This window comes from Schistocerca piceifrons, chromosome X, assembly GCF_021461385.2.
Source record: "Schistocerca piceifrons isolate TAMUIC-IGC-003096 chromosome X, iqSchPice1.1, whole genome shotgun sequence".
NCBI lineage: Eukaryota > Metazoa > Arthropoda > Insecta > Orthoptera > Acrididae > Schistocerca > Schistocerca piceifrons.
The window spans coordinates 948596636-948624453 of record NC_060149.1 but is presented as its reverse complement, the minus strand read 5'-3'; the positions used below and the strand labels follow the sequence as shown (position 1 = coordinate 948624453).

Below are 27818 nucleotides of genomic sequence, written 5' to 3'. Positions count from 1 at the left end.
AAATTTCTTGTTTAGTTATTAGTGTAAGATCTACGGTCTCTATTGGATTGGATTGGCTTTGTCAATAATGATTTTTAATTCTGTCATCAAATGCCCCCACTTTCGAAGTCAGTACTTTAATCTAAAAATCTATGGATTCATGTCAGCAAATAACAACTCTGCTTTTTCCTTCACATTTTAAATTAATCAAATAAACTGACTTGTTCTAGTGCGCAGTTCTGTTGCTTTGTTGTCTTTGGTTGTCGGTATTATTAAAATCCACTGCTCCGGTATGTCTTCATTTATTAAAATACAATCTCTGAAAAGCAGTTTGTTTGGAGGCGTACGAAATCCAGTGCTGTGTTTATCTAGGTTTGTTATTTTGAGTATGCGTATGGTGTCCATTGTCATGTAATCGTATCGGGTTGAGAAGTTATTTGTGTGTTCGAAGTTTGGTTGCGCGTTGCGCGATTACTTGCTAGTTGTTAGCAGTTATTTTTATCGGTGTTCTGCTACAAATTATTCGATTGTTGTAAAAGACGTCTCCAGGGCTATTACGAGTCATAACATCTCAAAATTGATGAAAATACGTCCTAAAATAATCTCCCTTCGTTGTCTCATACCATTATTATATATACTGTCTGATGTTTTGGAGCATTACTAACATCCAGTACTGGTATGTAATTTCACTGATTAAATAAAACCATTACCGTCGCACCCCTCCAGTTCTGTAGGACTATGGTTTTGTAGAATACGGATTTTTTAATATTGAACTGTATTAATCATCCCTTTTATGTGTAATCATGCTTATTTCTAGACCTCAGTATATTTATTTTATTACGCATTGTATCGCAGTCATGTTTTACGTGAAGTTTCATTGCTCACATCGAAATAATTGTGACGCATTGGGATTATTTCACCTAAACCAAGTATGTAAAGATCTGTATTTACGAATACCGGTACATGAAATGTGTAGCTATTGTAATTGGAATTGTGAATAAGTTTTGTTTTAATTGTAGCGTAAATCATTGGTAAGGTCTTGGTAGCGTAACTATGACTGTGTAGCTAATATCTAAACCCCATAAAGCACCAAGCTGGTATTCTGAAGGGGGTGTGGAATCTGAGAAACAACCAGTATTCAAGAATATTGCTATCAAAAAGATGTTTTTGGGAGTTAATTTGACAAACTTAACCATGATAGCCTCATGATACTTATTCAAGAAACTGGACTAAGCAATAAATGCTTGTGTGTGAAAAAATAAACGTGTTTGGAGTCCAGTGAACAACATGAGCCATAGGTAGCCTATATGAACTGTGATGTCATATGGCATCTATGATATTTTGTTTGTTTCAGTGAAATATTCTGAGTGTGTGTTTTGATCATAATATGAAGTTTATTTTTTGTGGCTGGTAGCTTAGACTGTATTGTTTGCTAGGTGTACCTTAAGTCTAGGCCTACTGGAGATGGTGTTCGACTGGGGGAATGCTTGTGGCATACAAGATGTATATATGTGTTCATTTACATTGACAGGCTGATCTGTAGACTAGTGTAAACATATATCTAGGATAGGTTGGGTTGGTAGGTCATTCCACAGATACATTTAAGGTAGGTCATTCCGTAGATACATTTAAGTACCTATGTGAGGCTCCATTTTCGAATTGTGGTCTGGTATTTTCAAGTTTTTAATATATTTGAAGGACTAATAGAAAGAACATCATGGGCCCAAAACTACCTTTTCTCACAGAGATCCTGTTAGTCTCTAGCATTTTATTTCGCTAACGTTTTCGTGTTATTAGTTATGTGAGCAGCTGATCAGTTCTGTGTCTTATATCTCCACCACGTTAAGGGTGTTGTCGTTCATAAGCTTGGTATCACATTTTTAACTAATCCTGTTGTTGGCATTTCAAAGATTGATTTGGACACAACAGTTCATAACCAGTTCTTTGTCTTGCCTTTCTCCAACCAGTCAGTTATAGAGAGGTCTGTGGTTTAACATGAACTCTAAAAACAGTGCAGTTTTTATATTAACAGATTGTTGCCAGAGGTTAAAGAGTGATAAATGACAGAAGAAAGGGGTTGTGACATTTTGAAAACTTAAAGTAAGTGCAATTTTAGGGTATGCCTTCTTAGTCACTGTCCACGTTCTCAGACTAACATGTAAAAATCTTTTTATGTACCGTGATATCATGTCTTACAGTTGAAGTTTGTTGTCTAGATAACAATATGGGGAAACAATCTTACACGTGAGGTGACATCAGTGCAAGAATCCAAATATTAAACAATGAAGTTATTAAGGAATTGTTTTATTAAGAAACAGTGTGGCTGGTCACTACTGATAGTCAAGGAAGCAAGATCCCAGGAGGCCCTACTGCTGATTAACACTTTTAAAAGTGAAACACTAATCTTATTTTTCAGAACTATTCGTTCTTGTCCTCACATCCTGTCTGTCTGCGTGAGGTAGGAACTAAGTTAAGGGGCCATTGGAAGTGTTCTATTCCACCTGTCTCCTTTGATCCATGAGATAATGGTGTTGTGTGTATGTTTTTGAATTGGTTTGTGTTTGTTGAGTTTAACATGTGATATTGCGTTCATTATCACTATGATAACATGGGTTTATTTGAGTCTGGGTAGCCAGTGCTGCAATGTGGATTTGGAAATCTTCATTTTTCAGTGATGGTTATTTATGTGTGTGGCGTTTTGTTAGGTTTTATTAGTTTTGTGTGTGTGTGTGTGCGCGCGTACTGGTAGCGGCGGTCAACCTAGGTGATTTTGTTGCACGCTTTTGTTGGTAATAAACTTTTATTTTTGTTTTAATCTGCAGTAATTCTGATGTTCTGTCTGTTTTACATTTATCGTACTTTGGTTGGTTTTAATTAATCTGGTGTATATACAAGTTTTTGCGTTTTCGATATGTTGAAGGTTTTGGTTTTTGTGGTGTTTTTTGAGTTATGTTGGTGTGTGAAGTTTACATTGTTTTCGTAATTATTATTATTATTATTATTATTGCTGGTAGGTATTGAGAGCTGCATTTGAGCTACATAGGTCAAGGGAAATGTCTGATTCCACTCTTCGGGTTGTAGCTATTGGTTCCTTGGTATCTGGGCTTCCTTTCAGCTGTATTGGTTCCTTGCTGTCTGGGCTTCCTTTCAGCTGTATAGGTCGAGGGAAACATCTGATTCTGCTTTTCGTGGCACTTATGCAGTCTAGGGAGTACATGCGCTGATCACGAGAAAAGTACCTATTTTTGAAGGAAACACGTATTTCTGAAGATATAAGCATATATATGCGCTGAATACCAAAAATTTTTTTATTTCAAAACTTGAGTGTTACAGTCATATCTGACGCGCTCTTCACCAAAAAAGTACTTATTTTTCATTTGGATGCAAAAAAAAAATCAGTTAACTGTCTCAAAATTTTTTTTTGTATCAAAAATGACATATTGCATATGTATGGACGGAATTTAATTTTTTTTTCCTCTCTCTCTCTCTCTTCAAGAAAGGTGGAATTAATAACAAAATTGTGGAATGGATTTTCCCAAAACATTGACGCCAGAGAAATTCCGCCAGGTAGTTATTCAGCATAGCACGGTGAGTTCTGAAAGGCCTTATAGGATTTTTTTCTTTACCTTTTTGCCAGACTGACTTGATGTGATTTGTGGTTGCGTTTGTAAAGGGATCGAGAAAATAAAGCGAATGATTAACAGCCAGATTATTGTAGCCCAAGTTATCTATGGTGTTGTAAGTTGCCACAAATCAGAAACTGCTGTGGTTCCAGTAGCAAAACATACTGTTGCAAAATTGGCAGCAAATGGGTAGCATCACGTTGTGGCACAGCAACCATAAAGCTTTGCTTTGTCTCAACGTCATAACCACCAAAGACCCATTGCTCCCGCACCTATGACTTCGATGGTGCTGATGAAGCAGCTCTCGTCTATTTCAACAGTATGGCCAGGGCCGCCCAAAACTATTGGCTCAATTAAGAAATATTCATGGCAGATATCTCTACAAAATTGGCACCAATCGACCACAGTGTGCTCACTCCCAATTTTGAGCTCCCTCATTAAGAACTTTTGCCTATTGAGTTCGAAAACCCACATGTAAGACAGTTGCAAAATTTTAGAAATGTCCAAATGACTGCCAGCAAAAAATGACATTTTCCTGATTGAACATTTCTTTCTACAGTCCCTGCCAATGGAGCAGCTCCAAATTTCGCCATCTTTCCCTATAGTTTTCTCCAGCTTCATCTCGTTGTATCCAACACAATACCCATTTTCACACACCATATCGTTCTTCATAAGATCTTGTTGCCTAGCCCATTGTATTGAGCTTCGGGTGTTCTCCATAACATAGTATAAATCTTCCATTACAAAGTCGCTCAAATCTGGAAAATTTCTCGCCATTTTGGCACACGCAGTAATATACGATATTTCAAAACGGACAGCCTCAACAGAAAAATATAGGTTGTTGGGCGCACTGATCAAGATGCATAACTGTGAGCAACAGGGACATATACCATATGCAACAATATGCAAAGCCAACAATAGCTATCATGGTTAGGATGTATGAAACTGTAAGCATTACCTATGGCTAAAGAACTCTGTGAAGAAATATATTAAAATGTCTGCAGCATATTGGCATAGCAACATGAATAAGCTGGTGAAAGCAGACAGTTAATTAATCTTTTTTTTCCCCCACCTCCATATGAAACTAAGTACTCTTTTTGGTACTCTGCGCATATATATGCTTATATCTTCAGAAATATGTTTGCTTCAAAAATAGGTATTTTTCTCATGATCAGCGCATGTACCCCCTAAACTGTGTAAGTGCCATTTTCGTTATTGCAGATGTTGGTTTTTTGGTATTGTGGGCTTGGTTTGAGCTATATAGGTCGAGTGAACTGTATGATTCCTGCTGGCTTTGTGGCTGTAGCATTATGTCGTAGGTTGAGACTTTTTTAGGGGTGATGTGATGTGATGTTTTGTATTGTTAAAATTAGGTTGTCCTTGCCCTAGACCCCCTATTTCCTGCGGTTGTTCTGTAGTTTCATTTTATCATTGAAGTAAGATTAATTTCACTGTTTCTATTTTCCTGCAGGTTTGTTGGCATGTGTACATAGTGACAATATTGACGACATTTTGTATACTCTGGATGTAGGCGTTTCTGTCATATGGATGACGTCATGGGTCAAAGCAGATGGATTAAATCGGATGCTTCCCTAATGCCGAGTTCCGAAGGTTTGATTGGATCTACTGACACTGCCTTTGACTGGTAGCATGCTACTGATGATGTGGTGTTTGTGATATCCATGCACAAAACTTCCACACAAACACATGGGTCGTTTCACAATGCCGTAATTAGTTTCAACCAGTCAGTGGTAGTCTTCAGACGAAAGGCATATGCTGAAGCTGACGGTAGACAGAGATTAGTTTCTGTTGTGTTCAATGTTGTTGAGAACAGAATGGAAACCAGTATGTGCCTTTACCCTAAAGGCTCTAGCTGGCTTGTCAAAATTGGATACAGCGTTGTGAAATGCTTGTGAGATTATGTCAAAAAATATATAAAATAATTTTAGATCCCTTATCTCTTAAACAGTATGTCATTTTTTCCATATTTATATTGCTTCTGCATTATTTTTAAATGCAAGTTGGGGAACCTATGATTGTTTCATTATGAGAATAGATAAAATTGTCGTTGCAGTGTGTGGCTGATTTCGATGAGTGATTTATGTCCAGCATTTTGATTATGTGATAGGTGAAAGCAGACGGTTGGTATTGATAAAAATCAAAATTTCTGTTATGTAAGCTAGGACTAGTGGGCCAGGGAAAAAACTAACTAGTCGCTCGGTCATTTCAGAAAAAAATTGATATTTGCTGGATGAATTCCCGAATGTTTAATGGGTTTAAAGACATTTTTTAAAAAATTTTATTCTCAACATTTAGAAACAGTGGCTATTTTTTGCTTTTACAGGCATCTGTTTTTCTTTTCTTTTTTTTTTTTTTTTTTTAAATTATTCAGTACTGAGTTGAAGAATCATTAACTGGACTATAAATTAAAAACCATGATAACCATGCTGAATGTATTCCTTAATATAGGCCCTACTTTTAATGGCTCAAACTTGTTGATTGCAAGCTAAAAAGCGTATTCTTTAAACTGTTTAATTGGATAGATAAAAATTCTACTCATCAAGCAGCGGCAGAACACATACATAAAAGACAGCTGTAATTGGCAAGCTTTTGGAGCCAGTGGCTCCTTCTTCAGGCAGAAGGGTGGAAGGGGAAGTAATCGAGTGAAGGAGAAAGACTGGAGAGGTCTAGGAAAAGGGGTAGATATTGGTTAAGTCACCCAGAACCGCGGGTCAGAGGAGACTTACCGTACGGGATGAGAAGGAAAGACATTACTTACGGTAAGTCTCCTCTGACCCGCTGTTCTGGGTGACTTTCCCGATATCTACCAATTTTCCTAGACCTCTCCAGTTCTCTTCCTTCACCCCTCTTCCGTCTTTTATGTGCGAGTTCTGCTGCCACTTGGTGAGTAGATTTTTTATCAATCCTAATTGTATTTTTCCAAAGTAAGAGTAATTTCTCAGCCTTAATATTTATTGTGCCATTACACTATACAGTATAACTACTTCTTATAGTGAGAAGCTTACACAAAATGTACACTATTTTAAAAAATTGATTTTTTGAATTTTTTCATTCTTTGACCTACAATATCTTTGTAAGGAGAGCAGATAAAAGTCTGAAAATTACACACTTAATGGATCTTCATGATATCAAACTTAAATTGGAAGTAACAAACATAAAATATTGTGGGGAAGGCTAACCAAAGACTGCAATTTATTGGCAGTACTAAGGAGATTGCCTACACTACGCTTGTCCGTCCTCTTTTAGAATTCTGTTCCGCGGTGTGGGATCCTTGCCACATAGGACTGACAGAAGTATATTGAAAAAGTTCAAAGAAGGGCAGCACATTTTGTATTATTGCGAAATATGAGAGAGAGCGTCACAGAAATGATAATGGATTTGGGCTGGACATCATTAAAAGGAAGGCATTTTTTGTTGCAACAGAATCTTCTCATAAAATTCCAATCACCAACTTTCTCCTCTGAATGTGAAAATATTTTGTTGACACTGACCTACATAGGGAGAAACGATCACCACAATAGAATAAGGGAAATCAGAGCTCGAATGGAAAGATATAGGTGTTCCTTCTTTCTGCGCTCTATACGAGATTGGAATAATAGAGAACTGCGAAGGTGGTTCGATGAACCATCTGCTAGGCACTTAAATGTGATTTGCAGAGTATCCATGTAGACAAGCCTGTACAAATCTGTGTGTTGTCATCCCCCTTCCACCAACATCTGTTCACTCACACTTAGTTCATAATGAGCCCTTGAAGTGTGCAGTTGAACAATGGAGTCTCAAAATAACGAGAATAGTTTTTCTAAGTGTTGGTTACTAACCTTGAAAACTCAATAGTGTGTCATTTAATTGCCAAAGTCAGGATAAATTTCTGAAGGGCAAAAGCAAACCTTGGCAGTTGATGAATGTATAGTTCTTGCTGACTTTTCAGAAAACTATTCCTTTGTTGTTCAAGTGAAATACAAGGGCGCCACTGGGTAAACAAACAGGCCACAGTTTGTCCATTTGTGTTCTGTTATAAAGATGCAGATAGACTAGAGTCATACTTTTTGTGTTGCAAATGATTACTTTGAGCACAAAGCTACAGCAGTGCATGCTTTTCACCTGCAGTTAACAAACTACGTAAAACAGCATGACAGTTCCATAAACAAACTGATGAACTTCTCTGATGGTGCTGCAAGCCAATATAAAAGCAAACAAATATTAATATCTCCTTTCTCAAAGAAAAAAAGACTGTTGGCTCGGTGCAGAGTAGCACTTTTTTGCATCATGTCCTGGGAAGAATGAGTGTGATGGCATAAAGGGTACAACAAAGCGAGCTGTCACAAAAGTTAGTCTGCAACGGACCTATGAGAACCAAATCTGGACACGTCAAGAAATTTTCAAATTCTGTATTTTATTTTTATTTATCGTATGATGTGTACATTGATTTACATTTATATACAATATTTTCAGGACTAAAATGTACAATCACAAGTTCGTACAATTTTACAGCTCTATGTCTAGTCCTTCAATCCACTTGACTGCTTCATCCGATGTACGATGAATGTCCATTAAAGTTCCTCTGAAAGTACGATGAGGGCAGTCAGCAACAATGTGATGAATCGTCTGTGAGGGGGCACCACAGTCACAATTTGCAGAGCCAACCCATCCCCATTTGTGCAGTAGATAGCCACATCTGCCTTGTCCAGTTCGAATGCGGTTAATGATCCTCCACTGACGCCTTGGAAGATCAAATCCTTGCGTCTGCTTGGAAGGGTCCTCGACTAGATGTTTATTGGCTACTGAAGACTGATCCCACTGGAGTTTCCATGAATTGTTAATGTTGAAAGCAGATCCTTCAAGGTCGAGTGCTGTGCGCCATGGTGGTTTCCTCGATTTCAAGCGTTGGTGTGTTCCTTGTACAATATCTTGATGGATGGGGAGCTGGGGGTTCTGCTGAATGTTTTTCCACGTCTTTAGGAGAGCTTCTGATCTTCTTAGGGCTGGAGGTGGGATATTGCTTAGAACCGGCAGCCACAGCGTGTTTGTGCTCCGAATACATCCTGTGATTAATCGCATTGCTTGATTGAGTTGCACGTCTATCTTCTTAGTGTGAACACTGTTGATCCAGGTTGGGCAGCAATATTCAGCAACAGAATATGACAGAGCTAATGTTGTAGATCTCAGGACGTTGGGGGTCTGCGTTGCTTCACGTCCGTAGGTATAACCTTTAAATACCCTACACGTGACCCCTGGGTGGTGCTAAGAAAGCAACAACGATAAGATGAGACCGAACTGTCTGAAAAGACCTCTCGGTCAAAGAATGACGAAGGACAGGTGCGGTCCTATTCAGGACCCACAAGCTCGTAGAATTGGACCATCTCTGCGCATCTGTCAACTGAATATCGAAGGGATAAGTCGAGCAAAATGTGAGTATCTTTCCAGGCTCACACAGAAATATGCAGTTGATATCATCGCACTTCAAGAAACGCACACAGCTGATGAACCACAGCTACAGAGTAGGGGGAAAATACCGGGCTTTAAACTGATAGCCTCTAATCACCATCAAAATTATGGCCTTGCAACTTACGTCAAGAATCACATAACAAACTACCAGCTGCTGTCAGAAAATTCTGAAAATGACATTTTTACAACTGCTGTTAAAATTGAAAACCTAACGATAGTTAACGTGTACAAACCCCCAGGGACTAATTGGCCTAATCCCGTTCTACCGTCTCTGCAACATCCAACTATATACCTCGGTGATTTCAACAGTCATCATCACCTGTGGGGATATATGGAGAATGACCTCAACGGTGAAGCGCTTGAGGACTGGATGGGAACTGAAAACCTGAATTTAATTTACGATGCTAAAGATCTGCCTACCTTCCACTCAGCTCGCTGGTCCCAAGGCTATACCCCAGATCTGTGCTTCACAACTCAGTCTCATAATTCCCTAAATCAAGTACGACGAACTGTGCTCAAATTCTGTAAAGAATAGGTAAAAGGGATTACGTATGTTTCATTAAATGTGAGGAAATATGAGAACTCTATGCCAATGTCTTGGAGGAAAGATTCAAAACTTGTCAGAAGATTAAAGGCACCCGATCTTTTCATTGTTTTACACCTCAGTCATACAACTTGCTCAACTGTAAGTTCACATCAACATCCTGTGATAGTGAATGTCATCACTGTGGAAAACTTGTACCACTGACACTTCAAAGTGAGGACATAGTGGCTTGTGTCTATGACGAACAGTGGTGGATTGCCAAAGTTGGTAACATTGCTCGTCAAAACCAAGATGTGGATGTTACATTTTACCAGCACCAAGAACCCCATTTAAAAAATTTGAAAAGGATCAACACGAGAGGCCCGTTAAAAATGCATTAAAGGAGTTGTCTTCTCCCCTGGAATCTATGACTGTGACTAGGCGAACATTTAACTCTGTGCCCAACATGAGTGAAGAAATATCTCTGTTGTTCAATAAACAACGTAGCAAAAACAAACAAGTTGAGAACGTGATAATGTAATGAATTGTCTCATTTTTTAAAGAGTTATCCTAGATATTTTTAAATTATGTAATTTATACACTGTTTCCATCAGCCCAGATATTGCAAACAGTAAGAAACATATTTCTGACTCATATCTGAAATTTTTTTTGTCCATGGAATCTCAAGGTTGAAATTTATACAGAAGTTTGATATCATAAAGGTCTATTAAATGTGTAATTTTCAGATTTATATCTGGTCCATTAACAAAGATTTGCAGACCAAAGAATGAAAAAATTCAAAAGATTTGTTTTTAAAGTGTTTCTAAGTATAAGCTTGTCATAATTGTTTCTCTAAAAAAAAAAAGGTATCTGTACTGAGTAGTGTAATACCACAAAATGTATTAAGGCTAAGAAACTACTCTTTGGAAAGATAGTATTAAAAATGGGTTTTTTAAATTTACAACCAACAACTTTGAGACATTAAAAGTGTATTCCCTAATACATTCAGCAGGGTGATCATGGTTTTAATTTATAGTCCAGTGTCTGCTGAAATAAATACCTCTTATATGAAAGGTCTGGGGCAATCCATTACTGAATAATTTAAAAAACCACAGACGCTTATAAAAGTGTAAGAAAGCCTGAAACAAAAATGGCTGCTCTTTCTAAACGATAACCAATAAATGTTTTTAAAAGATATTTTTGAGTCCACCAAACATAAAGGAATTCACCCAGCGAATTCTTTCTACGAGAATGCAGTTGTCTCTCTTTGTAATTTTATGGCTTTCTCAAGTATGTTTCCCTTTGGATACAATTAATTGATAGTTTTATGGTTTGGATGGTGTACGATCTTCCACGGAATACTTGTATTTACTTAATAGGCACACGTTTAAAAATCCAAATATTAGATCATTATTTCTCTGAAGGAAACATTGTTTCCAGTATAAATCCTAGATGCAGAATTGTATTGTTTACATTGTGACTGCAGCACTATTCTTCTCTCACCTGTTGTATATAAATATTTCTGGAATAATTTTAACATCTGTTTAACAGGACACTAATGACAGCAGCAGAGAAGCTTGCCGCTGTTCCTGATGTGGATATCGACCCAGAAGGAACATTTACGTATGTTCTAATACGTGTCTTTGGTCCAGAGGGTCCTGATGGCAAAGAACCGAGCAAATTAGTGGTCAGTAACTGGTAAACTAATATTTGGTCAACTTTGTGATACATTATTATTTGAGAGACAGTCGTTAGCATCATTTTTCAATTTTCTCAGTTGAATTTTTCTTCTGATGTCGGTGACTTGCAATGGGGAATTGTAGCCTAAGGTTGGTTGTTATCTGCATAACATAGTGTTTCAGTGTTTACTGTTAAATTGGAAGTGAGATGGTGGATGGCGATACAACTGAAAACGCACAAAAGATTTTCACTGAAACACTGTTGAACTACAGTTATGGCCCTGTGTGCTATGGTATCTTTGCCAGATAGTGTTGACAGAGGACATAAAAAAGCATTCAAAGAAGAGCAACTTATGTTGTTTTATAGCTAAGAAGGGGGAGTGCGCCATGGACATGCAGGGTGTATACGACCCGGAAGATCTGGGGAAAAACCCGGGAAATTTTTCATTGTTTTTGTTTTCAGTTAAATTTTTGTAATTTTGATTGGTAAGAACCGATACTCTAACAAAGGATATTACTGTGTCTCAATACTGCAGCAATAAAACATGAACAAGAGAAAAAACGAAAATAAAACTTAAATTTCAAGGAAAATGCACCATATACAGCAACAAAACAGTGCTCATACAAGTGTCCGCCAACAGTAAAATGTGTCAAAGGCTTTAGGAAGACTGTGCAATGCTTCGTAACAGCAAATTGCCTCCGCTGAGCGTGACGTCACAACTGTTTACATTAAATTCATTTTAGCAGTTACGAGCTCGATCATGCTCATGCACAGTTGAGTAGTACCTTCTCCCGCTTCTGGCTACAGAAATTGTTGGCTGTGTAAGCAGTCGCAGCAAGCAGCTAGATGCTACCGGGAAAAATTTTACTGGAGCGCCCAAGCTGCCAGATTTATACATGCGCAGGAGGTCCAAATCTAGGGGGGGCGGGGCAAATTCATATTCTTGAGGGGGGGGGGAGGAAACCTTGTTTCACAAAGCGACTCGCATCCAGCGCACGTTAGTTCGTTAGTTTATCGATTATTCATATTACTTTGAAACTCATCCCTGTCGGTTTTTGAACATTTTTAACACATTCTAAGTTGATTTTGAATTAATCGTAAGTTGATTTGTGAATGCGTGCGTAGTGTACATGTTTCCTCTGTCAGTGGAATCTGACAGAGTTGAGCGAAGTAAGGCTGAACGGATGAATACCAACTGCTGTCTGATTGTGTGGTTGATTGTGTTTGCGAATGATGAGCGTTGTTGTAATTACTAGCGGAATCCATAGATTCAGACTACAGGAGTGGAAATAAACGAATAATACGTAAGAATGATTACGTATTACCTTTGCGGTGTATACAAGAAAATGAAATTTTGACAAAAAATTTTTGGGCAGATCGCTATACTAGTAAGGGCGAGTTGTACAGTCCCCAGCTAGCAGCTACTTTAAGTTCTGTTCTGGAAGAAGCACGGAAAATGTGTTGTACGACCATGTAACAACGCGTAACCGGAGAATAATCACGGGATAGCTAAACCGGTGAGTCTGGTAGAGTTAATGAAGTTCACCTGCAAATAAGCTTTGGCATTGGCAGGAATAGTTACAGAATTAGCGATAACAAGACTGTTTGTTAGAATGATGAAGGAGAAGAAATGGGGGCATCACACAAATTATGGAACAATATGACGATTCCAAGTTCGTATAAAAATTTCATACTACTACTTTTCGATCTCGTGCTTGAGGAACTGGAGTGTATGAATGAAGTGTGAAACTATTTCCTAACGTAAAGCTTTTTGCTTGTAGTTGGCCTAATAGGCATTTGATATTGGTACTTTGTGAATTATTTTCTGTCCTTACAAAACAGACCGTTTGTGCCAAAACAGTCTCATTTATTTTGTGTGTATTACAATTGTTGTAATATTAGAAAGGCCTATTTTGTTTTATCTAGCAGACAGTGACAAAATAGGTGTAATCAGATCGGGAAACAACACCAGTCTTGGGTCCTATTTGTATTAACAGCTTTTTCAGTATTAGACAACGACATTTCGACTTATCGTGTAGCAAAATGTTTGACGAACTTTGATGAGGTAATAGATTCTTTCACAGAAGGAAAGCACTCCATGTAAAGCTGTACCAAGATTAGAGGGTAAAAAATTCTAGGAGCTAAGGATTGAAGAAACATGTATTGTCTTGCTTGTCTCATGTCTTTACTGGGTTTATATATCCTATATTTAATTTTATGCCACACAAAGCCGCAAGTTGTTAGCTGATAGGGAACAAAGAGTGCACATTTTCTGAAGAGTTCTTTTTTTAAAAAAAAGAGGGACAGAATGTCAAACCGGCCAACTGTAAACAGGAGGGGCACCACAGGACATTTTAATTTCCACTGTCCTGAATATGGTTTGATGGCATCCATTACAAAATATACACATTTTAATTCCACAGAGCGAAGTACAGTGACGTGCGATAGGAGAATGCTGTATGAGGAGACGAGACACTGCACTTTGGCACACTTATGACATGTCTTACATTTCCTCAAACACACATGTTGCATGCATCAGACCCTTCAGAAAGACGTGCACTACAAAATGAACATATTTTTGGAAATTATATATATATATATATATATATATATATATATATATATATATATATATATAAACAAAGATGATGTGACTTACCAAATGAAAGTGCTGGCAGGTCGACAGACACACAAACATACACACAAAATTCAAGCTTTCGCAAAAAACTGTTGCTTCATCAGGAAAGAGGGAAAGACGAAAGGATGTGGGTTTTAAGGGAGAGGGTAAGGAGTCATTCCAATCCCGGGAGCGGCAAGACTTACCTTAGGGGGGGAAAAAGGACGGGTATATAGTCGCGCGCGCACACACACGCATATCCATCCACACATATACAGACACAAGCAGACATATTACACGTTTTTTCGAAATTTTCCCGAATTTCTGCGTCCTTTAACGTGTTTTAGCGGCAACACAACCACCTAACCTTGATGCACATCGCTGTCTACCAACCCAAGTTCACCACAGGATCAACTTAACCAACACTTTTTCGCCTTTTTTCATACCAGATCTCCAGTTGCTTTCTAGTTCACCTTTATCTCTCCCCATATATTTTTATCTTTCATTTTCATTTCAACCTCATGTTACACTTTCCACCTTCTAATACCATGTCACCCTCACAACACCCCCACAGAATAGGTCTTTAAATATGTCTGCTTGTGTCTGTATATGTGTGGATGGATATGTGTGTGTGTGCGAGTGTATACCCATCCCTTTTTCCCCCTAGATTCGGGACTGATGCACAGAACAGTCTGAATTACAGTTGGGAAGTGGGTAGTCTACACATGACCCATTTTTACATTTAGTGTTTTTGTTGTTTCCTCTTCATTTACTGCTCCCACATCAAATGAAGACAAAACAGATTTCTGTGGCCGGGAGCTATCAAGTGAATTAAAATACATTCACATAATAATGGAAGGCTAAACTGTGTTATTAGTTGCAGATTTTACTTTATTTCCATCTTTCTGACAGTCAAGCGTTAATTGCCGTTTAGAACAATGAAGTTATTTTTGTTGGTTTGCCAAAGAAATTTTCTTTCATTAATCTTTTCCACTAAGGCAGACAATATATTTGAGACAAAGTGTTTAATTCCACACACTGTGTTTGCTGCATTTCAGGTGCACATTTTCAACTTCTAGCACATTTGGCATTACGCCATAATAAAGAACCAAACATGAGACAGGACAGTACTGGTACTCCAAGAAAATTTACATCCCAAAAACCACATAGAAAAGCTTAATAACAGGTCGTGGGATTCTGGACATACAAATTTGCACTTTAAATGTGAACATTTTAGTATGGGTCACGAAATTCCAATTCCCTTGGAGTATCCTCTGATGTCTTGTTTCTTACATAATGTAAGATCTTTTAATGTTTCACACGTACGAACATGCGGGTTCCCTACGACATCGTAGCTGCGCTTGCGCGGTGACGCCTGTCATCTGGCGCTCTCTGGCAACTGCAGAAACGAACCTATTTCTAACAGGTCGTGGGAAAATATTTCGAATGGTGGGTTGAAAATCGTTACCATCAAAGTACCATTCTAGCAGTTACACCAGAACTATGTGAGATAGTGTACGATGAAGTTCTTAAATCACAAAGTGTTTGACTCTCATTTAAAAATCAACTCTTTGATGATGAGCCATTTAGATGAATTTTGAGCCTGGAAGATCAGACATTTATGTCGTTATTAAAAATTTTACTGGCACCTTTGTGTGATACATCTTAAATTGTAATACGCGCATAAAAGACCAACATTTTATGAGAAAGCTTAGCTTCTCTTGCAGCGTATTAATCTGATAGACCAATATTATATGTGAAGGCTTTGCGTTTCGTTTAGCAACACTATTTACATTAATTTGAGCCATTAACTTTTTCTGTTTGTGTGTTCGCGCTACTTAACAGTGATGTTGCTGTTGGTTGACTACATCACGTGTCCTAAGCTCTGAATACCTGCTGTGATCGCTGGCGAAATCGCATGAAATGAGCTATGACTAACTTACAAAAGCGCATCCCAATCTCAATTTCAATGCTTTGGAAAGTAACATGCGGTGTTTGGTGGAATTCGAGTTTATACTTTCCTATTACAAAAATATGCAGCATACATGTTGCTGCACATCGAAGATCTTTCCAAAATGCGTGTTTTCTTTTTTTTTTTTTCCTAAAGCGCCAGGAAATTCTACGCCCGTGTATAAAACCATAATCAAAGGACTTATAAGTTATACAGTTCCAAGAGAAAATATACCGTCAGTTAACAGGGAAAAAGTATGTTTTCACTTGGGGGAAAGTGTATTTTTGACTGAGAAATCCGGGAATTTTTTTTCCTTGTCCGCATATACCCTGACATGATATACAAGTTGGGGTGACAGTCATTAAAACAAAGGTGTTTTTTGTTATGATGAGATGTTTTCAGGAAATTTCCTCTGAATGGCAAAATATTTTGTTGGCACCCACCTACATAAGGAGAAATTATTATCGTGATAAAGTAAGAGAAATCAGAGCTCCCACAGAAGCTGTTGAAGAGTGGAATGTTACAGAAATAGTCTGAAGGCTTTTCGATGAATCCTCTGCCGAACACTTAAGGATACAGGATACTTATAAATGGTGGAAAAATCAAAATTTTTTAAATGACTTTATTAAATTCTATAGTCTTTCCTGATTACATTGATATATACACTGTAGAGTTTGAAATGAAAAATGACCTATACATACCAAATTTTAAAGTTACGGTCATGTACGAGGTGTGACAATAAAGTAATGGGACTGATTTTCTTTGCAAGATGTGGCACCCCTGCAGGCTTGCGTAGGCACAATATCTGTGACCTTGGTCTATAAGCCGCTTCTAGTTCAAGCGACATGTTGAAGCAACTGCTCAGTCATTAGTTGTGCTGTAATAAGTTAACACGTGTTAGTGTCTCTCATCACAGAAATGGAACTGCATAATATTGCGCAACAGTATGCCATTTCTTTTTGCGTTAAATTGAGTGAAAATGTTATGACAACTTACGGTAAGCTTAAGAAGGCTTTTGGAGAGGAGGTTATGTCAAAAGCTCAAGTTTTTGATTGGCATAAAATGTTTAGTGAAGGCAGAACAAATGTTGAAGATGAAGACTGCAGTGGACGACTGTCAACCTCACGGACGGATGTCAACTTGGCCAGGGTGCATGAACTCATAAAATCTGATAGAAGGTTATCCATGAAAATGATTGCAGGAGAACTGCATATCAATCGAGGAACGGTTTGTCTAATAATAACATTGCTGATAATTGGATTCTGCATCACGATAATGCACCATCCCATACTGCTCTGTCAGTATAGTAATTTTTTACCTCAAAACAAATTTCGGTACTGCCAGAGCCACGTTATTCACCAAATATTGCTCCGTGCAACTTTTTTCTCTGTCCAAGAATCAAAATGGCGGTCAAGGACACCATTTTCAAACAACGCAAGATGTCCCAAAAGCTGTGACGAAGGTCTTGGAGGATATTACAGAAGATGAGTTCCAGAAATGTTACCATCAATGGCAGAAGTGCTAAAAAAAGTGTGTGCAATCAGAAGGGAACTTTGAAGGAGACAACATGAAAATTGACTAAAACTGTAAGCAACATTTTTTTTCACATCAGTGTCATTACTTTACATTCGCACCTTGTATACTGCCATGCCCCCTTTATTTCTGTTACAGAAACCAGTATTATTTTGAAAAGAACTGTGCACTTTCTTTCTGTTTCCAGCGATTATATGTATGATACATTGTATATGTTGGTAACAGTGCAGGTTTCTAGCGTCTGTAAATGATTATCTTTGCAAGTATTTACTTTTGTGTTCTGAAGCAGTTTGTTCACATGTTAATAAACGTTTGTTTCCCAAGCGCTACATATATTTGTGAAAATACATATTTTTTATTGTGCCACACATCAAGAAATTCAATAACAGGAAATTCTGTGGTAACCAGTTCACAAACAAAACAAGCCACACTGTTGAAAGTAATCTACGTGGCAGTTCTTCAGTGAAGAAATTCGCACATGGCACGCCTCCTGGTGATTCAAATTTTTGTGTTAAAAATGATGCTGTTTGTAGTGGATTTGTTGTTGTTGGTGTGGGTATCTTATCTTCTTTGATAAAGGAAGTGGAAAAATGTAAACAATGTGATGGTGTAGGCTGTCTGGAAATAACTGAACAACAAAGTAGCAGGAAGGGTTTAGCGTCAAAATTAGTTGGTCTGTGTAGATCCTGCAATAAATCTACCTCGAAAATGACTTTGAACATTGTGCATAATTCATATGATGTGAATTTGAGGTTAGTGTACGCAATGCGTGCAATAGGAAAAGGAAGAAAGGGCTGCACAAACGTTTTGTCATTTGATTGAACTTCCTCCTCCCAGTAGGTTCAGCAAGTACATAAGAATACTTTTAGGTGCCTTGACGGTTGTGTCTAAAGCATCTATGAAATGTGCAGTAGAAAAAACTGTTAATATTAGTGAAACAAGGGACATTGCTGTTGCACTTGATGGGACATGGCAACATCGAGGACATCGTTCTTGAATGGTGTTTTAAGTGCTACTTCTGTGGAGAATGGAAAAGTTGTTGATGTTGAGTGCTTATCTAATTATTGCCACATCTGACATAGTAACACTGAAGGACATATTGAACATCAGTGTTATAATAATTATGATGGTTACAGTAGAGGTATGGAGTGTGATGGAGCTCTAAAATTATTTCAGAGGTCAGTGCCCGTTTATAACGTTAGATATACAAAGTACCTAGGTGATGGGTACTCTAAAGCTTTCAATAAAATTAATGAGTTCAATGTTTATGGTGATAGCTTCGTAACAAAACTGGAGTGTTGTGGACATGTGCAAAAGGAGATGGGTGCTAGATTAAGGAAGCTAAGAAGAGAAATGAAAGGAAAATTGCTATCTGATTGAAAATCTCTGTCTGGCTGAGACAGATTGACAGAAACTGAAATAGACCTCCTTCAGAGGTATTAAGGACTGGCCATTAGACAAAATGCACCTCTGAATGATGATACAGCAATGAGGAAAGCTGTATGGGCCACCTACTTTCATAAGTTGTCCACAGATGACCACACTGTTCATGGACTTTGCCCTAAAGGAGCAGATTCTTAGGTGTGGTTACCAAAAAGCAAAGGAAAGTGGTCAAATATACTATCAAAATATCATAAGCATTATCTTCTTGAGCCTGTTATGAATGAAATAAAACCAATTTTTAGAGACCTGAGTGGACCCTGTTTTGCTTAGTACCACATTTACTCGAATATAAGACGCACCTGAAAAATGAGACTCGAAATCCAGGAAAAAAAATTTTCCCGAATCTAAGCCGCACTTGAAATTTGAGACTTGAAATTCAAGGGGAGAGAAAAGTTTTAGGCCGCACCTCCAAATCGAAACAAACTTGGTCCATTGTAATATGAGACACAATTTAGGTCAAATGAATGACGATACAGCTACAGTAGTTTGGTTCGAGTCGTAAGCTCAGTAGTTAAGCTTTACCAGGTAGCCATTGCTATGCGTCAGGCGCTCCGTCCGTATTATACGGGTACCCTTCCTCTTTTGCGTACTTCGTTAGCGAAACAATGGCAAGAGACTGCTATTTGCTTTTACCTACACTCCTGCTTTCTTTGAGAATGATCAACAAGAACCAAATAATAGACAGCGTATGATAGAAGATATTCTGAACGGGAGTTTAGCGAAAATTTTTCTCCGTTTGAAAATCTTTGCAGGCACCTCTTTAGTACATTACATTCTGCACTGAAATTAGTCATCTTAGATTTAAAAATCTAGTCAACTGCCGTGCTTCATTTCTGACTGTATCACTATTAGGTATAAGAATAATACAAATATAAACATGGGATGATATCTATATTTTTCCGCGTTTGCTGTTGTCTCACTCTAGTTTCATAGTTTATTAGGCAGACAGGATTTAAATGAGTTAGCAGCAAACACGAAAGAATACATCGCAAAATGTTTATATTCTAATTATTCTTATGTGAAGAGAATACTGCATGCTATTCACAATTCATAAAAGTTTCTATAAGGAACCATCTCTTCTCACAGTTAGGAAAAAATTCAGAATGTAGAGTTGGCCATATTGACAAACATCCCAAACAGTCTTCCCAGTCGGATTTTCGTAGTGCATTGAAATGCTGCTACATTCAAAGGTGCACAATACGGAATTTGTATTTACTTCGTTGGATAATGTATGAAAATGCAGTGGTCGAAACTCAAGACGGAGGAAAAACTTGTCTGCCAACCCCCCCCTTTTTTTTTTTTTTTTTTTAATGCACTCATGCAGAGGGTTTGGCGCCAGTATTTATCTTTGTGCCTGCAAAGCATGCCTGTGTAGCGCTACATATATTCGACAGCAGAAGTTAGTTGTGGCGGCACCTACCAACATTTTCCAGAACTTCCGCTTACTTTGCACTCGATTCTAAGCCGCAGGCGGTTTTTTGGATTACAAAAACCGGAAAAGAAGTGCGGCTCAGATTCGAGTAAATACGGTAAATGTCTTCATGGGGGCACTCAGAAAACAAATGAAAGTTTCAACCATTCCATACGGTAAAGATTACTCAAGAATGTTTTTGTAGGACTAAATACATTAAAAGATGGTGTACTAGATGGTGTGCTATGTTTCAATGATGGAGTGATAGGAAGGTAGGAAGTCCTGAGAAATTTAGGCATAAAATGTGGCTCTAATATGAAAGATCAATTTCTTCTGTGTGACAGACAACGGGTGCATGAAGCTGAAAGATTCGCTCTTCAAGTTACCAAAGAAGCAAGAAGTGCTAAAAGGAATGCCAAGAGGAAGCTTGAAGATGAAGAAAGGCTGCAGGATGTAGACTATGCTTCAGGAATGTTCTGAGGCACAGTTTAATTGGACTCATATGTTCATTCGCAATTTCCCGCTAGTTGTTTTCTTCAGAATTCAGGTACAAATATTTCCTAAAGTTTATAAAGCATTGCTCTAATTTTTTCTGTAACTTTTGGTAGTCCATACTTATGTAGTAGACCTAAGCTTTATTGCAGAATCAGCTAAATCATAGAAAAAATAACATTTTTATTTGGAAAAAATTATAAATATTAAAATGTAAGATGTGATACTTTTTTATCCTTGTAATATACGTAATAGGTGGAATTAAATAGGTCTAGTATCTCAGCCATGTCATGCATGTCTGGTAAAAATTTGGTCTCCTTCAAATGTATAACATTGGATTAAATGGTACCTCAGTTTGAGGAAGAATTTCCTTGTTACTTTTTTTAAATAACTCTAAGCAGGTTCAAAAATATTCAAAATACTTCTAATTTGTTTAGAAAGTGTGCTCTATTACCTGATATCAACAAAAAATCTTAAAACATATACATTATAAACATATTGAGCTGGAATAATGCCCTGTATCCTTAAGTGTGAACTGCCAGATAGCCATGTAGATTTACACGAGAAATATCGTCTGGTTTGCACTGATGATGTAATGATGTGAGGGGGCTGAATGCAAATTTTTTTTTTACGCCTGCTTTGGTGACGGAAGCAATGCATTCAACTTCCAGAAAGAAATTATCTCACAAAACAGGCCTTTGACTAAACTTCATAAAGTGCCGTACTGTGCTGGTTTATGGTATAGAGCAGATGTTACCAACAAGTATTCCATTGGTTCTCCATCATTTGAAAAAACGTCGTTTTCACTAAAACACAGCTACATTTACAACTCCATTTTTCCTGTACAGTGTTCTATAATACATACAATCGTGACTTTAAATTACAGCTTCGAATTATCAAGGGCATCAGTTCTTTTTTTCCAAATTTAATGTGCCATTATCAACAGAATGATTGCATGCAGATCATTATATTGGTGTGTGAGGTTTTGGGATTGACATTTATTTTTTTTATCGCGTATCTTGAGATTTTGAGCCAAAGCTCGTGGGATGAGGTGGTACCTAGTTTACAGAAAGCTGAATATAAAATTTATAAACAAAAAATTACAGAATTAATAAAGTATGAAATTAAGAGAAATTAGGATAAATTACATGTTGCATAGAGAAGTTCTCATGTATTGTGAGGGTCTCTTGTGCAGAATTGTAGCATACCGCAAGGTAACCTTTGTGTGTGGATTTGAATACTTACGTGTATCACTCTTTTTTTCTGCCCTGCTGGGAAATTTGGAAAAAAAACCTGGAGAAATCTTGTTTTTTGTCTCAGTAGATGAAACAGTTTGTTTACTGGGATTTCCTGCATCGTCGCTGGCTGGATGCAGCTTAATACATGCACCGCTTCCCTACTCCCTCATTCTTACCGCTTCTCCACTTCCTACCACTCCCCTCAGCTTGCAGTCAGTGCTGCCACCACTTCTTGCCACTAGCCTAGTAGCTGCCAATGGGAGGCGTGAGGGGTGGTTTGTTTTGATATGATTCTTGGAGATTGTTGACCCAGTGGCTGGAGACAACGGTCATATGTGCACGAGTTGTGTCTGAGTGATTGTGTGAATGTGTGTGTGTGTGTGTGTGTGTGTGTGTGTGTGTGTGTGTGTGTGTTATTTTGTAAGAAAGGCTATGGCCGAAAATTTAGTTGTGAGAGTGTGATTGTCTTTTCTACGTGTCTGTCCATGGTTCAGCGATCATCTTTACGGTGAGTATTTGCACAAATTGATGGATTTATCACCACCATCTCATTTCGTCAACATAATGTCAGTGACTTGTGTAAAGCTGGCCACATGAATGGACTTCCATGATGGGCCAAAACCACCGGCCATTTCTGTGGGTCTCTCTAACGGATTGGGGCTGCCGATTTGAAGCCCATCTTTCCCAATAATGTGCAAGCCCTGCCCATCGGATCTAGTCTCGCCGATCTGCTCCCAGGCCGGCTCTGTTTGTGTGTGGTATAATGCAGTGGGTTTTCGTGATTTATCCGAGGACTCAGGACTGTGGTGCTCCTCGGCAGGCCAGAGGCCACGGGCGATGGAGTTCAGGAATTGTGACTTTCTCACTGCAAGTACATTGTGCGGTACATTGTTTTATAAACATTTTATTTATTCTAGTACATTTTGGGGCTTATAAAATAATTTATACAGGATGTACTTATCTTTTTTTTTTTACGAACATTCAGTACGCGAAACATGAGTGACCCGGCAGACATCAATACAGTAATCGAATTCGTGTCATACCTGTCCCAGCATGGCATCGTCAATTGTGATATTTGTTTCTTGTATTCTCTCCCGGAGCTCCGCTACATCACGTGGTAGAGACCATACATACACCGGATCTTTAATGTGTCCCCACAGAAAAAAAGTCACACGGAGTGAGATCTGGTGATCAGGGAGGCCATTTCATGAAACAGCTGTTCCCTTCTGTAGCACGGCCAGTTCATCGATGCGGCAGCTCCGTATTCAGGTACCCACAAACTTCATGATGAAAATGGGGTGGAGCCCCATCCTGCTAAAAGATGAACGGAGAGCCCAATTGCATCTGAGGCATCAGCCATTGCTGCAACATATCCGAGTAGGAATATCCAGTGACAATGCTCTTGGCGGAGAAGAATGGCCCGTACAGTTTTCGACACGACAAAGCACAAAAAAACATTTACATTTAGCGAATCACACCCAAATTCAATGCATTCGTGTGGATGCTTTGTACCCCAGATTCGACAATTATGCCTGTACACTTTCCCATTAGTGTCAAAAGTGGCTTCATTGCTAAAACTTAAACGATCAAAATTCCATCCCCGTCCTTATTCAATTGTTGCAACTGTGAACAAAACTCAAAACACTTGTCTTTGTCGTCGTTATTGACCTTCTACCCTAGCTCCAATTTGAATGGTTTCATAGACAATTTCTGTCGCATGACTTGCCACAGTCAGTGGAGCCATTTCGAGTTCATGGGATGCACGACGCACCAATTTCTTTGGACTCCTTATGAATGTCTCTCGTATGCAATCCAAATTCACTTCACTCACACTGGGATATCTGCTTCTCTGTGCTGGGCACAAGCAACCCGTCATAATCAATTTGTTGTGCCTTCCTTGTTGGTGGTTTCTTACCGTACTTTGTTCTAAACATCCATTGAACAGCTGTAGAATACACTTTTTTTGTCGAACTCCAACACACAGAAAGTTCGCTCCGCACCTGAACTTGCCATATTTATGACTGGTGCTATTGGCAAATCACCAAAGTATGCTGTGGTGGTATACATGAAAAAGAACTTTCAGGGTTTCTCTTCAAAATGACATATGTGTGATATCTGTGCTATGTTTGGTTCTTGTGCAATAAATAATTGAAAGTGTTCCCAGATGTAATGTACACCCTGTATATTAGAAAGTATCAGCGATAGAAAGAACAACTTGTGGCAGTCACAGGCGGTTTGTATGCTATGTACCTGTATATTTTGGCTTGCCTTATATACTTCTTTCAATAGGCCTACTTTTTTCTGAGGTTATTTCTGAAATCAGTGTAGGTATTTTAAATCTGTCTTGTGACTCCAAGGAAATGCGTATTTGTGTCACCAAATATGTTTAGTTTTATTGAAATAAAATAACATCAGTGGTCTTAATGGAATATTATATACCATTGTCTTTCTTTCTCCATCTAAAAACTGTTCATTACAAAAGATGCTGACATTAGTACTTAAGATTTTTGCTCATGAGGGGAAGAAATACAGAAGTCCTTACATATTTTTTTTTTTTTTTTTTTGTGAACTTGTCTTTACTTGCCCTTGAGACCTCGAAATTTGTCAGGGAAAAATGCTAAAACTTGCTGGAAATCGGGGAACGTCACTTGGGGAAACTTGCGGCAACCCTGAATGTTCACAAGCTGGCACTGCAGAGCTTGCTGACTGCATTTTTCAGGGATGAGAATATTCTTGCCAAGTGCACAGAATTGGCCCAAACTATAACACCATATGAGATAACAGAGCAAAAATAAACAAGCTTTTGTGTTTGTGTCCAAGACATAGTGTATAGTGAAGACAGAAGTGTTCATTTTCTGCTTAAGGTGTTGAACATGATACTTCTGAGAGAGCTATTCATCTATCTTCAGTCTTAAGAATTTAAAATGTCAGTTCGACCAGCTCAGGACAAGACTATTTCTATTTTACAAGAGTTCAGTTGTTGGCAGTGAAGTATTAATCCGTTCTCCAAAAGCCATGTGCTGATGTTGCCAACTACCTTGTCAGCTAGATGATTTACGTTATGTTCAGTGTTTTCCGAGAGAACACATGTCCGAATATACAAAAGCTTTCATTTGCATTTGCAGTAGGTATGGAAAAAAAAAGAAAGAAACAGAAGCTCCTGTGTGTGTTTCCTATAGATAGTGGATATAACAACAGCTCCTTTACGTTTTCAGATTATTTTTGATGCCACTATTTCCACTCACGTTGCAACTTTTATGTTTTCTTCTTGCTTAGTACTCTTGATACATTTTGTTCAAAGTTTGACTATGGTTCCTGTCACTAGGTGCGAGGATACAAGTGAGTTGGCTTCCATTCGGACGTCTACGATGAGACGATGGACAGGGTGAAAGGCCTCGGCGTTGATACAGAGTGCACTGGTGGTGGCAGAATACAGCACGACCCCAGTGCCAAGGTCATCAAAGTGTACAGCTACTCACAGGTAGTACCAAAAGCAGTGAGTTGTAGAAATGACAGTATGTGTCATCTTGAGCTGTTATTCAACTTAATTTTTTACTGTGTGACTGGTTTCAGTTGAAGATCATAATGGTTTCAGTTGAAGACCATTTCCAGGCACCTGTTGTATATACAGCGCGGATACGGGAAAATTTGGGATGAAAAGAATGTTTGAAAATTATAGTAACAATACAAGCAACACTTACAGAATTTGATTACCAGCAAAAACTATATATATCAAAAGAATACAATGTCAGAAATATAAATTAAATATCCACAAGCATTGTATGTATTGTTACTACAATTTTGAAATATCCTTTTTGCCTGAATTTTTCCTGTTTCTATGCTGTGGGGAACAACACGTGCTCGAAAATGGTCTTTGACCAAAACTGGTTGCATCGTAAAAAAAAATTATCAACAGCTTAAAGTGTTACATGATGTCATTTCTACAATTCGTATAAGCTGCAGACCACAGTTAACAAAAAATATTTTAAGAACAGTGAAGTTTCTGTTCATACGTTGTGTGCCCTATAATTCAAGTATTTTTAAAGCTTTTAAGAATGTTATACGCCAAGCTCCTCCATGGGAAAGCAGTTTCTGCTTTGGTTACATGGCACAGATTATAGAATACCTTGTTAGATGGTCAGAAGTAAATGTCACCAGATGTTAATACCTGTAAATCATCATCATGCTTCTTACAACCGTGTACAATAATTTGGGTGTAGTGTTGTGGACAAGTGTTTTGGTTGAAATGGCTACTGTTGTTCTGGGTAGCAGCCATGATTATGAAACTTCCTGACAAATTAAAACTATGTGCCGGGCCAGGACTACATCCTGAAACCTTGCCTTCCGTGGACAATGCTGATACCAACTGTGCTGTTCAATCTGATTCAGGATTTTTTCTTACACCTTTCAGATTACTTTTGAGGCCACAATCCTTGCTTCCACTTGTATATTTAGCGAGAGAGAGTTGTATATGTAGCGAGAGAGAGAGAGAGAGAGAGAGAGAGAGAGAGAGAGAGAGGATCGTCTGTCCCATAATTTTATGACATTATTATTATTATTATTATTATTATTATTATTATTATCAGCTTCTGTATCTTTTGATTGAGTATAGTTACGGCAGCACATGAATTGTGGTGAGCCTGGTGTTTTTACAAGACTTTTTCTAGTTGCCAGGACAGTTGTCATAATTACTCAAATCAACAATTCCTTGCACTTGCAGCAGACCAAATGATTCCTCTGTACCCCTCACACCTATTTTATATTTTTCAGACTGTGTTTCACACATTTTGTGACCTATCTGTTTCATTTAACACAGTTAATACAGTTGCAGATTGTAGGTACGTGTTTAATTTTTTTGCACGGTTACTGCTGCTTGTGTTTCAGTGTTGTGTACAATGCCAGACCCATCAATAGAAAAATTAATTCTGATGCTGCATCTTGCACATCTGTTCTGAAGGTCTTTACACACTCCCTTTTTCTGCTGCTTTTGTGTTGTGATGTGTGGTGTAGAAAATTTCAGATTGCTTTACGGTTTCATGTGCTCTGTATTAGATGCAGTTTTAGTGTACGTACAAGCACATTGTTTACTTATGATGTAGTTGTAGTTAAGAGTTCTTGTTTTAGTGTTTAATTATTATTGTGATATGTAGCACACTGTTTAATTGTACTTTAGTTTTAAAATACCCAAGGACTGCTTCATTTCAGGGGTTTGGGAAGGCAGACCACAGCAAGACTGTAGAAATTCTGAAGACTGCATATCCTGTTTACAACATTACTTGGAGTGATGAAGGATACTGATCTGCTCAGGTAATTAAATTTACATATGTGTGATACATTCAAAATGTCTCTGACATTACGACAACCTTCATAATGAATGAAGGTGATATTTTTTCCATTTAAGCTGTTGTATTTTAATAAGACCTCTCCTTAATTATACAGGGTGATTCAAAAAGAATACCACAACTTTAGGAATTTAAAACTCTGCAACGACAAAAGGCAGAGCTAAGCACTATCTGTCGGCGAATTAAGGGAGCTATAAAGTTTCATTTAATTGTACATTTGTTCGCTTGAGGCGCTGTTGACTAGGCGTCAGCGTCAGTTGATGCTAAGATGGCGACCGCTCAACAGAAAGCTTTTTGTGTTATTGAGTACGGCAGAAGTGAATCGACGACAGTTGTTCAGCGTGCATTTCGAACGAAGTATGGTGTTAAATCTCCTGATAGGTGGTGTATTAAACGTTGGTATAAACAGCTTACAGAGAATGGGTGTTTGTACAAAGGGAAAAGTTCTGGACGGCCGAGAACGAGTGATGAAAATGTAGCACGCATCCAGCAAGCATTTGTTCGCAGCCCAGGAAAATAG

At 38.1% G+C, this 27818-nt stretch overlaps 1 pseudogene; it reads left to right on the top strand.

The window, feature by feature from the left end:
* The first annotated feature begins 227 nt into the window (after nucleotides 1-227).
* LOC124721973 lies at nucleotides 228-27254 on the top strand (annotated as a pseudogene).
* The last annotated feature ends 564 nt before the right edge of the window (nucleotides 27255-27818 follow it).